At 39.9% G+C, this 17,201-nt stretch overlaps 1 pseudogene; it reads left to right on the forward strand.

Moving 5' to 3' along the window:
• The first annotated feature begins 10,959 nt into the window (after positions 1–10,959).
• On the forward strand, positions 10,960–16,887 carry LOC122148741 (annotated as a pseudogene).
• The last annotated feature ends 314 nt before the right edge of the window (positions 16,888–17,201 follow it).

A 17,201-nucleotide genomic window follows, 5' to 3' on the forward strand; every position in this document is an offset into this window, starting at 1 on the left:
TCCATCATGTGAGACATCAACCCGCCTTTTTTTTGCACCACCTTTGTCAACGATTTCTCTATTCGTCTCAGGAAGTCAGACAGAGATTCTCTAGGGAAATTGTCTCAGTAACCTAAAAGCAAAGTAAAGGTCTTCCCCTGATTCAGAGGTTCCAAAGGTATTTTCTAGAGCCTCAAGGTACTGTGAAGCACTAGCCTCAGGACTTGAAAACCTTACTGCCTCACTATGTCAAGAGCAGGGCCTTTCAAACTCTCCATTATCCGTCGCCGCTTTTCTTTTTCCGAACACTCACATTCAGCTGTCATTAATCTGGCCTGTTCCATCCAATTCTCAAGATTTTCTTCTCCCGACGGGGTAGGAATAGTACCAGAAAACATACGCAATCGCCTATAAGCATTTGAGTCTCCAAAAGGCTTTGTTTTTTCCAGGAGGTCCCCGACTGCACGTATAATGGACTCGGGTGAACCAGCACTGGAACTGGTTGAATGGAATAAAGATTCCAAGTCAGTCATGGATTTTCCATGTGTAGCGCCCCTATGCTTCTGATTATAACCAGAGCAGCGCACCGGGTTCTTAAAGTGTCTCTCGACTATGCACTAATGCTATCCTCCCCTATGTCAGCCAGGAAATGTCACTGTATAATGACTTCAATCAACACAAATGGGTAAGTATAACAAAATTAACCTTTAGGTTTACTTATACACAGTAAAACAAAATAAAATAAATGTGAAAAATATGTTTAAATGTCAAAGTTCAATAAACTTCAAATTAAACCATACACTTGTCTTGTGTTTTTTTTTCCCTTTGAAGAAAATATGCAATCACTTCAAATAACCAATTATGACAGTTCAACACTTCCTTAATATCTCAAATAAACATAATATCAATAAATACTCGTTTCACAAACATAGTTGAAACAGTACCAGTTTTAACGTTTGAGTGGCCACTCACATAGACACGTGCGCGCACATACATACACACCTCACAAGTCCCAACCCCTCCCCGTTGCAGGCCTGGACGTTGCTAGAGATCGTTGAGGCCGTGAAACAAACAAATGGCCACTTCACTCTAATGAGCAAATAAAATTAAATAAGATCACCTGAATTCCTTGATTATCAGCGTTCTCGTTAGACTCCTCCGAAGCTCAAACACGCGCTCTCTCTCTCTCTCTCTCTCTCTCTCACATGACGCTGTTGAGCTGATCGTGTCCCACGGCACCAGAGGTATTCTAAATCACTTGGGGATTTAGAATGCTATCTGGGTCTTTGTTGCTCCAAGACTCGTCAAATTAGACAAAATAAACGTTAATGCAGTCCAGTGTACCTGAATGTCCATTTATCCATCGTATTCTCACACTAACAACTGAACTCAGCACTACAAAAAAACGGCTTATACTCGTGCAGAGTAACGCGCATACACTTTCATCAATGTCCTTAAACTCTCAGATATGAAGAAATGTAAGTTTCAACGACTTATACAGCGTTTACATGTACATTTTCTTCTCCACCATCTGAACAACACTCTCGTGCGTCCTCTCTGTTCACCTTTTTTCCCATCTCGTCCAATCAGAATCACACTCTCACACGTGAGGGTGGGAACAAATAAAACAACAACCTATCAGCAAAAAATAATACTAACTTGCTAGGCAAAAGCACATTTTCTGCAAGTGCATTACATACAAACTTTAAGAATCACCGTATTTCTTAAAGAAACAGTGCTTTAAAATGTAGTTCTCAACTGAAACACAAAATAACACATGTACATAAGCATAAATTATGTACTCCCATCTTATGTATTCCAAATTAACCCTTCTCATGCATCTAGATATTTTTCATATTTACTCAATAATAACTTGCTTATTTTATCCATCATTAACCCATTCTGTTATTAACTCAAAATAATAAACCCTAACTGGGTTACACATATTTTGTTTGTTATCAAAAAATATCTACTCTAGAGGGACTTGACTGTTGTTATTGATTCTATTTGGAGTCTACCGGAAGTTAAGTTAGGTCCACAAAAGCGCTCACGCGCATTAACGTTTGTTTATGTTGATGCCGTTGAAACCGTCTATATTCGCAGTAGGCTATCACTGCAATAGTTTGACCAAACTCCCCACCACAAACATTCCCTTTAAATAGATTCCATTATGGTTTGCCAGCTGCTGATGATGATGATAACAATAGCCTAATAATAATAATAATAAAAAGAAAGAAAGAATGATAATAATAATAATAATTAAAAAGTTATGTAGACTATTTTTTGTTATGTTTTTGGGCTACATAAATTTGTACAAACTTTTACAATATATAATTTGATTTGATCTTTGAAGTAGCCTATTAGATAGAGATTTTTGATCACTGTGGTTGGTTACAAAGACGTTACTATTCTGAAAATAATAACAGATAAAACCTGTAAATATTCAATCGACTTTTCTTAAATTCAAAACAAAATATTAATGCATTCGTTATTTCCATTTCTGAATAGTTGCTATATGGTCACGCAGGTTTTGCGCATTAAACCCATGGCCCCGAAAAGTATAGCCTATCAACAATTATGTTGTTTCCCCGAACATGACCCCTTTCTGCCAACTTTTTGAACATTTGGTCATTTATTTATTATTATTATTATTATTATTATTATTATATTATTATTATTAGTCTATTATAATTATTTAGATAACGCATAGGGCCTAAATATAAATGATCAGAAACAAATCGCTTCAACATGTCGAGTTGTTTTTGATTCGGTGTATCAAACGAGTGGATTGAACTCACTCATTGTGACTTTCTGCCACCTGGTGTCTGTTTTAGTTTCATATTAAACGTAGGCTATCACTTCATTGATTCCATCATGTCATATTTATGTCTTCAAAATGTAGGCTTAAGACACTTCATAATATTTGTATGCACTTGTAGGCTGATTGCTGTGTAAATGCATTAAGATCTCTTCTGTATTGATGGCTCTGATGAAGATCTGGTTGGATTTTAGTGGTAGGCTAACTGCCCTATAGGCTACAGTCTTATCCTCTAACTGAATTTATCGATGTGGATTAACGTGACGTTCATACATTTAATAAGGCTGTTGCCGGGGGACGTGCACGGGGGGGTTGCTCAGGTTGCCCGGGCAACTGCCCATATGCCCTTCTCGACTCACGTTGCCCTTCCGAGGTGAAAAAAAAAAAAAACAAAAAAAAACCAATCGTACAATGGATGCAGATTTTCACGTAGGCCTATATAAAAAAAATAAACAAATAAAAAAAAAATCGCAAAGCCTCATTCACTTCCATATTCGGGCACCCGTCCGAAAGTGAAAGTCGGTAGGGGAAGGGCAAACTCTCTTTACGTGGCTGCAGCGCTGCACGCGACCGGCACCTGAGCCGAGCGGCCCTAGAAGGAGATTGTCGCGGTTGTCGGGTGAGACGACTCAACGTTGTCGGAAAAGTAATAGTAAGGTTATAATCGTTAACGAAAACGAACGAAAAAACGAAAACTAGTTGGGGAAAAACATTGTTAACTGAAATAAAAATAAAAAGGAGGCATTACACAAAAAAACACGAAACTAACCAAAACTGTAATGTGTGTTTGGCAAAACTAACTAAAATAAAATTATAGATTAAATGTCCTTAGTTTTCGTCTTTGTCAATGTCTTTCATAGAGCAAACGTTCAGCTGCATTTCATTTCCCTGCGTCTCTCACTCACGCGTCTCTCTCTCACATAACGTTACTCGCGCGCGCGCACAGCCCTCCCCTCCGTGCACACCGCGTCTCCATGAGAACGAGTGTTGGAAGCAAGTTCGCGAAAGGTTGGTATCTCGTGAAAAACCATTACACAATCACACATTAAAAAGTGGTATAAAAATATTTTTAATTCTGAATATAGTTTTGTCAGTGTGTTAATGTCGACCCGAGAAGCGATTGCTACTCTAGAAAGTTAACTAGACGCAAGTTTGAGGTAAAATGCACTTGGGTTGTCGATGTCAAAACACTATTTAAGCTGTGATTCAAGTAAGGAATAATTGACGACGGGCCGTTGAATTATTAGAAAAATAATGCACACCTGAGGTGGTGATTCGGTCACGACTCGAAGCGGAGTCAATGTAGTTCCGCTTATACCACGGTTACCACACCTCAAGACATCTATCAGATCATATATTTAAAGGGATTCGTTCGGTTTTTGTACTTAATCGCTATTGTGGGTAGGACTATTTCTTCCGCATCTCATCCAACGCTTCTTTTGCTGGTTTCACAATGTCATTTTAAAAGCTGGTAATGGAGGCTTGAGCTGTTGATAGTATTATAATGCAGTTATTGATGAAGTTATTAGAAAGAGAGCGACAGATACACACACACACACACACACACACAGAGAGACACACACACACACACACACACACACACACACACACACACATAGATATAAATAAAAATAACTTGTGTGAATTAGACTGCAGCAGCGTCTCTAAACAGCGCTGTTATTACCTCGCTAGTGAGAAATGTCATGTGTACTTTTGGAAAATCGTCTGTCATGTTGTTGTTTTTTTTTCAGTCCTGTAATTTCCGTTATTACAGTTTTACTATGCGAAGTGATATGGAACTGTAATGCGGTCAAGAGAGCTGCCTGGAACTACGTTCGCCATGCTTTTCCCAGAAAATAATGTCACGCCTCAGAACGTTCGTCAGCCAATCAGATTCAAGCATTCAACGGCCCGTAGTATAAATATTAAATAATGTTATGTCATTTTTTTACTCTTACACTGAATGTTTGCTCCTTCATTCCAGATGAGTAGGCTATTGTATAGGGTAAATTTAGTATAGGGTGTGAAAAAATTGTACAGCTGTGGAATTTGTATAGGGTGTGAATTTTGTATAGAAAATTATTGCTTGACTAAAGTAAAGCCCTCTCTCTCTTTCTCACCCATGCACACTCACTCATGCACACACCCACAGCACACACACACACTAAAAAAAATTATGCTGTATTTAAAGTTTTCTTTTTATTTGTTATTTGTCATGTTCTTTTCTCAGATTAAGCTCCCTGACAATCTGACAGAAATGTCTTGTTGTGGCTCAAAAATGGGTTGAACACATGCGGTTCATGTATGTCTTCTTTAGTCTGTTGGCTCTTTAGGTTTTTTACTGGCACACGTCACTTACACATTTTGCACTTACTGCGGAGTGTTGAGACTGTTTACATATGTGTGCCCATATGTACATTTTATGTACTGATTTTATTTTTGAATGAATATTTTCTAAAATTGTATGATGTTTTTGTTGAGTTATTATTACACAATACTTTTTCTGACCTTTTTGAATCTTGCCCCTGACAAATAACCCAAATTACAAAAAAAGACTAAAACTAACACTAAAAAGTCATGTTTTTCTATGTTATTATTAGTAGTAGTTAAGGTGATTGAGTGCTGTATTTCAGTGTTTTACTTTGTGTATATATATTTTAATAAAGGCCCTGTTATTTTCAGTCCTTAATATAGCCCGTGAGTTTTTTTTTTTTTGGGGGGGGGGGGTGATGGGTGAGTGCCCTTTTTTTAGGTCGGAGCAACTGCCCCTCAAAATTCCTGTGCACGTCCCTGGTTGTTGCTGTCAGTATTGTTTTTGGAAATTAGGCTACATTCAAATGCAATGGTCTCGTTTCAAAAGCATTGGTCAAATATGCTTGCGTTGACTTCACTGTAGCCTATGTGCCCTGCTTCCTTTCCGTGAGTTTTGACCGAAAAATGGAAAAAATAAAGCGCTTCCGTTTCAGAGTCCCTGTTTCATGTTTGTTAGCCCAGGACATTTTACAAATCCAGACCAAACGATGTTCTACGACCATGTCCGGAATAAAGACGAGCATATCCATGTCACACAGTAAGATTTTAACCATATACCTCGCAGTCACAGACCGTATCAACGTCAGTGATACTTATTGTATTTCGCCACAGGGTGTCACTGTGGCCTCAACCCTTCTCCTTCGCTTACTCTGAGCTCGATTGCTATGTCTGAGGTAAACCACGCCCTCCTCATTACCCTACGCAGGAAGAAATGTAGGAAGAAATAAATGAAGAAATAAATAAATGTAGAAAAATCATAAATGTAGAAATAAATAAATGTAAAAATAAATAAATGTAGAAATAAATAAATGTATAAATGAATAAATGTATAAATAAATAAAAGAAGAAATAAATAAATATGGGGAAAAAATAAAATATATACATAAAAAAGGAAATAAATGTATAAATAATTATTTATTTTCGTTTTTTTGCTTTTCTATGTATATTTATTTATATATATATATTTATTTATTTTTTTCTTTTTTACATTTATTTGTATATTTATTTATGTATTTATATATTTTTTATTTTGGCAGACTTGGCATTCCATAAATATATGCCATCAGTGTGGAAAGAGCTTCACAAGTAAAAGAATCCTAGAAGAACACATAAGTATTCACACTGGAGAGAAACCGTTTCAGTTCAGCAGGAGATTCACTCTTTCCAAAACTGCACTGATGCACACAAAGAAACATTGTCCACAGTTAAAGTCCATATGAGCTCAAGGATTAATGAGTGCTGAATTATTGCCCTTGCTTTACTTTATCACTTGGGATTGTAAATGTGAACAGTGTTGAGCCTGCTGTCTTTCACTTAATGATCTGTATTAAAGTTACAAATCTTCATTCATTTATGATTGTTCGTACACTTGCAACATGTTTCTTAGAATTCACTTCTTCTTTGAGGTTTGAGTCGGTGAAACATTATCTGAAAAGGAACAAAATGAGATCCAGATTCTGTTAAATCCTCCACTTCCAGAGATGTACTTTTAACACTTCTGAACTCAAGTCATTCTTCACATCCTTGTGTGCAAATGTGAGGTTCCTGGCTTTATATAATTTAAATCCTAAATGTCTTCAGAAGTGTTTTCTTTTGGCATTTTCTTTTCTTGTCACCTAATGAGTGAATTTACTAAAATTATGCACATGCTACAGTAATAATCAAAGGTAAAAAAAATAAAAATATTTATAAGAACACCCAGAAATATTTAGACATGAAATAATCATCCATTCTTCATTTCCTTCCACTGCTTTGTGAGCTGATACCCATAAGAAATAATTATTCCTTCCATATTGAAGGTATAAACATAAATTCTGTCTTGATGAAGATTTACCATTCAGTAAATTTTAGAGGAACAGAAATGGAATCACTATATTTTAAGGGAGTCTCTTTCACTCAAAATTAACTGCAATAATCCCTGCTGTATAAACTGATAGATGATCTGATGTCCTTTTGCTAACATGTTAGTTCAGCTTAGTGTAGGCTGTTTTAACAAGCCACTACTGAATCAAAGAACTTTCTAAAAAACTGTTAAATAAAGCGCTATGGTTTACTAATGTAATCTTGGTTCCCTGAGAAAACAGAAACGAGCATTGCGTTTACCACACTATGGGGAAAAGAGTTTCTCCAAACACTGAAGCCTGTTTGTGTAGCTGCATGAATAAATGGCATTCTAGCCCTAGGGCGCCCAAATTGAGGGCACATTAACCTTATTTAGAGAATCAACTAGGGTTACTTTTGTTGCATATGTGTATTTGCTCAAAAATGGCATTTATTTCCGCTATTTTATGTCTTTCTAGCTTTTGGTTTTGGCCCTCTCTTGTTGAGTTACACTTAATACAGTATGTGATACATTAAAACATTTATCACCTTTAGATGAGTGTTTTATTTAGATATTGTCTAAATGTGCTGTATAGGGCAAAATGTTATGTTAATTTGATGCCGTTTAAGTGCAGTATGTTTCAGATCATGTTTCGTTTGGAGTAAAATAAAGGTCACAGCAGCCCCCACCGCGGACCTGTGACAGCAACATCTCCCTGCTGAACAAGCTGAACACCTTCATCGCTTGCTTTGAGGAACAAAACAGCACCACTACACAGAAGACTCCACCTCCTCCCGGTGACCAGGTGATGATGCTGACCCCAGACAGTGTGAGAACTTTTAGCAGGATCAATACACGCAAAGCTCCGGGTCCTGACAACATTCCATTCCTCATGTACTGAGAGACTGTGCAGCGGAACTCACTGATGTCTTCACAGACATTTTCAACATCTTGCTTAGTCAGGCTGTTGTTCCCACATGCTTCAAAGCTACCACCATCATGCCAGTCCCGAAAAGGCGGTCTCCATCCTTCTTCAATGATTACCGTCCAGTTGCACTTACTCCTATTCTCATGAAGTGCTTTGAACGGCTAGTCATGCACCACATCAAGTCTGCCCCCCCACCCCCTCCCTGGACCCCTTCCAGTTTGCACATCGGTCCAACCGGTCGGACCGATGATGCCATCTCAACTACCCTCCTCTCAGCACTCACACATACAGACAAAAAGGGACTCATATGTCAGAATGCTGTTCATAGACTTCAGTTCAGCATTCAAACACAATCATCCCTAAACAGCTCATTCACAAAACTGATCGAGCTGGGACTCAACACTTCACTGTGCAACTGGCTGTTGGACTTTCTGATGGAAGACCTCAGGCAGTACGGGTCGGCCAGCAACACATCCAGCACCATCACACTGAAACACTGGGGCCCCCCCAAGGATGTGTGCTGAGCCCCCTCCTCTTCACTCTGCTGACCCACGACTGCACACCATCACACAACTCCATCCTTTTTATTAAGTTTGCGGATGACACGAAGTGGTGGGTTCTCATTAGCAACAGAGATGAGACAAACTACAGGAGCGAGGTGAGCTGCCTGGCCGGGTGGTGCAGTGACAACAATCTCTCTCTGAACATGGAGAAGACGAAGGAGATTGTTGTTGACTTCAGGAGAGTGCACACTCAGCATGCTCCTCTGACCCATCAAAACGGTGCGGACTGTGGAGAGAGTGAGCAGCACCAAGTTCCTGGGTTTGCACATCACAGAGGACCACTCCTGGACCGACAACACCGCAGCACTGGCCAAGAAATCACAGCAGCGTCTCTAATTCCTCTGCAAACTGAGAAGAGCCAGAGCCTCGGCCCCCATCATGTGCACCTTTTAGAGGCACCATCGAGAGCATTCTGACCAGCTACATCACTGTGTGGTATGGTGCCTGCAACGCGTCCTGCTGGAAGACTCTTCAACGAATAGTGAGAGCAGCTGAGAAGATCATTGGTGTCTCTCTCCCTCCCTCCAGGACATTTACGGAAACCCGTCTCACTCGCAAAGCCCTCTGCATCGCAGGTGACCCCACCCACCGTCACTCAGCTTCTTCAGTCTGCTGCCATCAGGGAGGATGCGGAGTCTCCAGGCCAGGACCAGCAGACTGAAGGACAGCTTCATTCATCAGGCTGTCAGGAAGCTGAACTCGCTCCCAAACTTGCACCACCCACAATACCCAGACAGCAAGCAATACCCACACAGAAAACACATACAGCAAACATCCTCCCCACATATGGCCCGCATGGATTTCACGCGGGCCGGATCCGGATCGCCAGATGTGGGCCTGATCTGGGCCAACACCATAAAATAGATAACTTACGAACCCCCCCCCCCCCCCAGGTCCCACATCCCCAGGTCCTTCCACTCCCCCCTCCCACTAACATACGATGACATGCACCAGTCACTTTGTGCAGCATTGGTCTGCTCACTACCTCATTCAGCATAGAACTGACGTCATTCTACTACCTCTGTGGTAGATTTTTATTAATTAAAATATAAATCATTCATGTATAATCAATGGGAATATAGCCATTTATGTGTAACATTATTCTACTAATGTAATCAGGTGTATTCGCCTGCGTGTATGAAAATCTGTATGAGAATGGAATGTGCAGACATATGGCGAAGCACATGATGGCGCACAATAGGGCCTTTATTTTCACAAAACATAACATTAAGGCCTAATGACTGCATCGTGATCCCATAACAATTATGAATAAAATGTATTGAACACGCCTAGATAAAAAACTGTTTAAGAGAGTACAGAAAAATGATTCGGGAGATGGCTCTGCAGAATTTTTCTCAGCTTTATTTCATCTGAAGAATAAAGTCTATCTTCTGCAATCAAAACCCCAAGAAGAATGATTCCTTACAGCATTGGCAGAAGCCACCACACCTCTTCTGTCAGTTTAAATAATGAAACTGCTCTCTGAACTTGTTTGTTCTGCACTGTTTGTTCACATTACTGGTTTGCACTCTATCTGCCATGTGCCTTGTGCTGCTTCACTTAACTTTGTATTATTATTTTATTTTATTTTATTTTATTACATGTCCTTATTTGTATATTTGTATAGTTGTATTTTATATTTAATCTGTATCTATCTGTACTTTAGGTTCTACTGTTAGTGTTGTCTGTATGCAATTTCAATTCTCTGTATGTATGTACTGTACATGTGGAAGACCTGACAATAAAGCAGACTTTGACTTGACTTTGACATTTTGCTATGTTCTGTGTGACCTTTGCTGCTCCTTTCAAGGGAATAAGCCAAGCAAAGTGATTTTGTACTGGCTTTCAAAGACAAAACACATTAGTGGAAAAAATCTAAAAGAAAATATCATTCAAAAAACTGTTCCTGTGGCTCAGTGGTACAGCATTGCATTGGCAGCACAAAAGATTGTGGGTTCAATTCATAATTGGTTTTCCCACCAGTTTTTTACATAAATGTATATATTATATTGTAAGAGTAGATTTCCTGTGTGAATATAGTTTCTGTTGCTGGTCTTTATTTTATATCCTGTGACAAAAATTGACATAGACAGTAGCAAAATCTTTTCAGTACATATAAACAGGCTACACTGCAGTAAAAATGTGTCTAGCAATGCCTCTGAGTGTTAATGCACAGATATGAACAAATGAACTCCGACCAAATATGTACATGTCTCTGACACGTGTTACTGTGATCCATAGCAGTGAAAAACGAAAGTGATAGTACTTATTGGGTGAATGCTCTGCTCTTGTTTTGCATCAAGTGAAAAAGTTTATGTCCGGGATTCACTTCAGATCAGACGCTGTCAGGGTCTTCTTGCTGCTCAGAAGAATTTGGTAAGAAAGATTCAGCTTAATCAGCTCCATTGCAATGTATTTTTTCTGTTTCGCTGATCTTCTTAATGTTTCTAGAATGTTTTTTTTTTTTTGTTTTAATAATAACTTTTTGCGCACTATAAACTCGTAATTTTGACTTTTTTTTCTCAGAACAGCGAGATACTGTATAAATTAGCTAAAGTCAGAATTACGAGACATAGCCTAATATGCAATACTGAGAAGTAAAGTCAGAGATATGAGATATAAACTCGCAATTGCGAAAAAAAAAAAAAAAAAATCAGAGTTGCGAGTTTGTACTGGGCAATTCTGAAATTATGACTCGCAATTTCGAGTTTATGCGTCAGGATTATATCCCGCCATTCTGAGGAAAAAAAAAATAATTACTGGGAGATAAAAAAGTCGCAATTACCTTCTTTTAGTTTTTTTATCCAGTGTCGGAAAACGGGTCTCTAAAAATGTAACATGCATGATGAATCAATTAGGGTTCACATTCTAAGGGTAATTGTGCATTTATTTGGACACCTTGACTGAACTTACTTCAAACTTTTCTTTGTACAGCAGTGACTTTCAAATTTGTGAAGGAAAGAGCACTGTCTTCTCAGTCTAATAATTCTTCCTGACTCTGCTCTGAACCAAAGGTGAGATTGAAAACATGTAAGAGTCAGTATTCAGACCATACCAATTCATTGTTTTCATTTTTGCATTTTCATTTAAGATGTACATTTTAGAATCAGAATTAGCTTTATTCACCAAGTGTGTGCAAACACACAATGAATTTGTGTTTTTCTAGGAGCTCATGGTACATACATACATACATATGACATGAGAACAGAAAGATCAATTAAATAAGACTAAAGAAAAAAAACAAATAAATAATAATAATAATGTGGTAAAATCTGGAAAAGAAGATTTATGTTCAGATTTGTGAATTATTTACTGTACAGTTGTATAAATAAAAAATATGCATATGTATTTACATAATATACTTGAAAAACAGGCAATTGCTGGAAATGGAGGAAATTTCAGATTGATGTACATGTTTACTTTGCAGAAGCACAATACCCCTCTCTTTGAAGTGTGCAGGGCAATTCATTTTGAACTTGAAAATTTAGTTAAATATATTTGTATTGAATATACAGTAAATATTGAATATACAGTATGAATGAATCATATGTCTTGACAGGCTCTATAAAGAGAGATACTAAGAAATTCCCTACAAAATAAAATGTTTAGTTGACAGACCATTTGACGTCCCAACAGATAAAACAGGACATCACATTTTAGTTAAAAATTGGCCAGGACAGAGAAAGTGGTATCTGACATTTAAAATAGGCTTAAAATGTTCACTTGCACTGCCTTAACCTCAGTGCTATGGGGAAAACTCTGGAAAGCCCTTTTGCTGATGTCATTGACAGCTTCTGAGGATTGGGTGAACTCTGTGAAGGACTCTGTCCCCTTGCCACATAGAGAGCCAAGTGATGCTAGAACGAGTCTGGTCTCCGAACTTATATTCATCCTCATAAAGGCTGTTGAGGAGCTTAGTTGTAGTGGTCGGCTCCAGATGACCCTGCCACAGCTGACTGATGAATGGTTTCTGCAGCCTGGGTGCTGCCAGTGACCTCCAAGTCAGACACATGCTCTGTTATTTCCTGAAGTTCACAATGAATTTTCTAGCTCTTGGGATGCCCCCTTCTCGGTCCACGTTCACTTTTCAGTCTCGGCCGCCCTCACTTCCATTGACAGCGCAGAGCAGAAGGGGTATGAGTAGCTCTTCAAGTCGCAGGCCTTGTTGACAAACTTCAGTCCAGGGCAAAGATACTCATGTTCTCTGATCCAAAAATACAGTATCTGCTGGCCAAGGGCGCCAAGTCCCATCAGCTCTCAGTGAGTCAGGCTTTTACAGCCACTAATTTGTTGTTTCTAAGAAGGCGCCTGAACCGTGCCCTGATAAGGTGGCCATTCAGGATGTTGACTTTGAAATAGATCCTCTCACATGTTTGCCTAGGGGACTGCTTCTTATCGGTGGATCTGAAAGATACTTACTTTCATATCCAGATATTCCCTCATCACAGACCGTTCTTGAGATTTGCATTCAAAGGGGTAGCTTAACAATATACAGTCCTCCATTCTGACTGTCTCTGGCACCACGCCCCATTACGAAGTGCATGGACATGGCCTTCTCCCTTCTGAGACAGAAGGGAGTGTGCATCATGAACTACCTCAACGACTGGCTCATCTTGGCCAAGTCGGAGCACGAGCTTGTGCCCACAGATCTCTGCTCCTCAGCCACTTTGAACGACTGGGGCTCAGGATCAATTCAGCCAAGTGCTCCCTGTCTCCTAGCCAGTGAATCGCTTTACTGGGAACAGGTCTCAACTCAGCTTAGATACGGGCTTGGTTTGCGCAGGAATACACTCTGAATATTCAGTGACTTGTGGCATTATTCAAAGCAGGGGTCTTTCTTCCCCTCAGGACATTACAGAGGATGCTGGGCCTGATGGCAGCCACTCCCTCTGTGGTTCTGCTGAGCCTGCTCCACATGCAGCCCCCTTTAGTACTGGGTGGAAGCCTGAATGCCATGCTTGATGTCCGGGACACCTCCACCTCAGGGTAACCCACAGCTGTGTCAGGGCTGTGGCCCCTTGAAATGCCCCTTGCCTGTATCAGACAGGTACTCAGCTGGGACTGGTCTCCAGAAGGAAGATAATCATGACAGATGCTTCCAACTCAGGTTGGGGAGCACTGTAATAGAGCAGGCCGGCATACGGCTCCTGGTCCAGCTTGGAGCAATTCCAATGTATCAACTGCCTGGAAATAATGGCATTATTTTCTGGCACTAAAATCTTCCTGTGAGCCCTAAAGGGGTGCCACGTTCTGGTCCATTCAGAAAATGACACAGTTTTTGCCTACATAGATCTACAAGGTAGTCTTAGGTCATGACCTCTTTACAAGATGGTGGGGCGCCTCCTCATATGGGCTTAGAGAAACCTGCACTTTCTGAAGGCAGTGCACGTGCTGGGCAATTTGAACCAGAGAGCACTCTGGTGGAAATAACTGTGGTTCCCCGAATTAGTACAGCTGCTAATAAAGGACCACCTCTCTCAGGCAAAGAGAGCAATTTTGCCCCCCAACATCTAAGGCCCCTCGACAGGACCCTCTGCAGCTTCAAGGGTCATTCAAAACTATTTCAGAGGCCAGAGTCCTGTCTACTAGATGTCTCTATACCCTCAAGTGGTCTGTCTTCTCTGACTGGTGTGCCGTTTGGAAGGATGACACTTTGTCTTGTGACATTACGTCCATATTGTCCTTCCTACAAAAGCTGCTGGATAAGGAGCACACCCCTTCCACACTTAAGGTATATATGGCGGCTGTTGTGGAAAACCAAGCTCCCTTGACCGGTCAGTCAGCAGGGAAGAACAACTTCATGAAGTTGTGAAGTTCTTGAGGGGAGCCAGGAGATTGAATCGTCCTCGATGTTCCGACCTTGACCTATCCATGGTCCTCAGGGCCCTTTGAGGCCCTCCGGCTTAATAGAGAACCCTTTCGCTGAAGACCGACCTTCTGCTGGCTTTTGCATCGATCAAGTGAGTGAGTGACCCACAGGCACTCTCTGTGAGCGCTTCCTGCCCTGAGTTTGGAACTAATGACCGCAAAGTTGTCCTCAAGCCAAGGCATTGCTATGTGCCTAAGGTGCTCTCTATTCAATTCACAGCACAGGTTATTATCCTCTCAGCGTTTCCTGAACTGGAGGATGAGCTGGGTGTACACTTACAATCAGAGCAGTTCTTCATGTGGTTAGGACGCCGGTCTAAAGGGCCGTCTGTTACAAAGCAAGATTATCCTGTTGGATAGTAGATGCCATAGCTCTGGCTTACACTTCATTGGGCTTACAGTGCCCCATTGGAGTAAGGTCCATTGGTGTTATCTGTGCATCAGCCAGCTGGACTTCACTGTCTACCTTTTCTAGGTTTTACAGCCTTCATCCACGGATTTTGTTCACCTAAACAACCTATGCATTTTTGCCCTAAGGACTCCAGCCTCATGGCCTGGGCCTCACTTATTCTTGGTTAGTTCCAGCCTAATATTAGCCCACACAACCCAGGATGGCTTTTCGTTCTGCGCTTGTAGCATGGCACTATTGCATATTGTTACCCATAGTGTTAAAGCTAATGCAATGTGAGTGAACCATATTGATAGGAAAAACTCCGGTTACTAAGATAACCTCAGTTCCCAGAGATAACAGGAATGAGCATTGCGTAGCTGGCCATGCTACAGTACTGCCACTTCTCAGTCAAAATATTCTGATGAAATAGCACTCAGCACTGACTGAGACAAAATGCCATATGTTTATGCAGCTCATGAATGTTATCAAATCAGGCTTCAGTATTTTGGAGAAACAGAGTTCCCCATAGTGTTGAAATTAATGTAATGCTCATTCTCATTATATCAGGGTACCAAGATTAAGTTAGGTAGGGAGCAATTTCTGCTACATATTTTCAATAGTTTCTTTTTATAATATTGTTGAATTTGACGTGGGTTTTTTTTTTTTTTAGTTTTTTTTTTTTTTTTAGGATGGCTATGTTTGATGATTTCGATATAATAACTCTGGAGGACCTCAAAGATATTAAAGAATCCATATCTACTCAGGATCTCCCAACAGCGGTAAACACGATCAAAGAAGTCCTTGACAAACAGGATCTTGTAGAACTTAACATTGGTGTGACGGGGGAGTCCGGTTCTGGAAAATCTACGTTTGTCAATGCATTCAGGGGTTTAGGGGATGAAGAAGAGGGCTCTGCTAAAACTGGCCCTGTAGAAACCACTATGGAGCCTAAAGCTTATGTTCACCCAAAATACAAAAATGTGAAAGTGTGGGATCTTCCTGGCATTGGAACACCAAACTTCAAAGCCAATGAGTATCTTAAACTGGTTGAGTTTGAACGCTATGATTTTTTCATCATCATCGCTTCAGATCGGTTCAGAGAATGCCACATTCAGCTGGCCGATGAGATCGTGAGAATGGGAAAAACTCAATAATTTATTCTTACAAAAATAGAAACAAGAAAAGATTCTAACAAAAAAAAAAATAAGAAATCATCCGAGAGGACTGTGAAAATGGTTGGTTATTCAGTTCACAGACAGTTTTTTATTAGAAACAGGTCAAACAACGTTTTTTATTAATAGTTTATTATAAAATATTTAATGACTTATTTCATGATACACATTCCTGTTTCCGTGTAGGTCTAAGAAAGATCGGTATAGAGGATCCTGTTGTGTTCCTGATCTCTAACTTTGAGCTCGGCAAGTATGATTTAAATCTGCTGCAGGAGAGAATGGAGCAAGAGCTTCCACAGCATAAGAGATTTGTGCTGCTTTTGGCTTTGCCGAATATCACACTGGAGATCAATGAGAAAAAGAAGAAAGCTCTAGAGGAAAACATTGGAAAAGTTGCCTTACTGTCTGCTTTGGTGGCTTCAGTCCCTCTTCCTGGACTTTCAGTTGCTGTGGATATAGCCATTGTTAAAAAGGAGATAGAAACATACTACAGTACCTTTGGTCTAGATGATCCATCCCTGCAGAAACTCTGTGAAAGATCTGGGAAGACCATTGAGGAATTCAAAAGTCTAATGAAGTCGCCACTGATTGGTGGGATAAACCCAGCTTCAATATTTTCCTTAGCAGGTGCTGAATCCCTGCTTGTGTCTGAAAATACTGTTAAGTATGCTGTGAGTCTCATACCCTTACTTGGTACTGTGGTGGCAGGAGGAATGTCCTATATACAGTCTCAAAAATGCTGAAGAGGGCTCTGAATGATATAGCAGAAGATGCTAGAATCGTGCTAATGGCTTCAGTGCAGACTGAAGTGTAAACACAGAATGTGACAGAGAAAGTTACATGAATTCAGTTAGCACTGCTTTTATTCAAACTTGTAGCAAATTTCTGTTAGTTAACTAAAACGTGATCTTGCATTTCTTTTTTCTTTTGTTTTATTTCTTTAACTGAAAATGTACTTTCCCTTTGGAGAAATAATGCAGCATCATATCTGTTGCTACACTTATGATACATTACATTAAAAAACATTTATCACTTTACTGTTGTATTCAGTTATTTTCTTAATATGATATAGGGCAAACTTTTGACTATAATTTCAGTTTGATGCCATTTGAGGAACAGTACTCCCAG

This window comes from Cyprinus carpio, chromosome A19 (genome assembly GCF_018340385.1).
Source record: "Cyprinus carpio isolate SPL01 chromosome A19, ASM1834038v1, whole genome shotgun sequence".
Classification (NCBI taxonomy): Eukaryota; Metazoa; Chordata; class Actinopteri; order Cypriniformes; family Cyprinidae; genus Cyprinus; species Cyprinus carpio.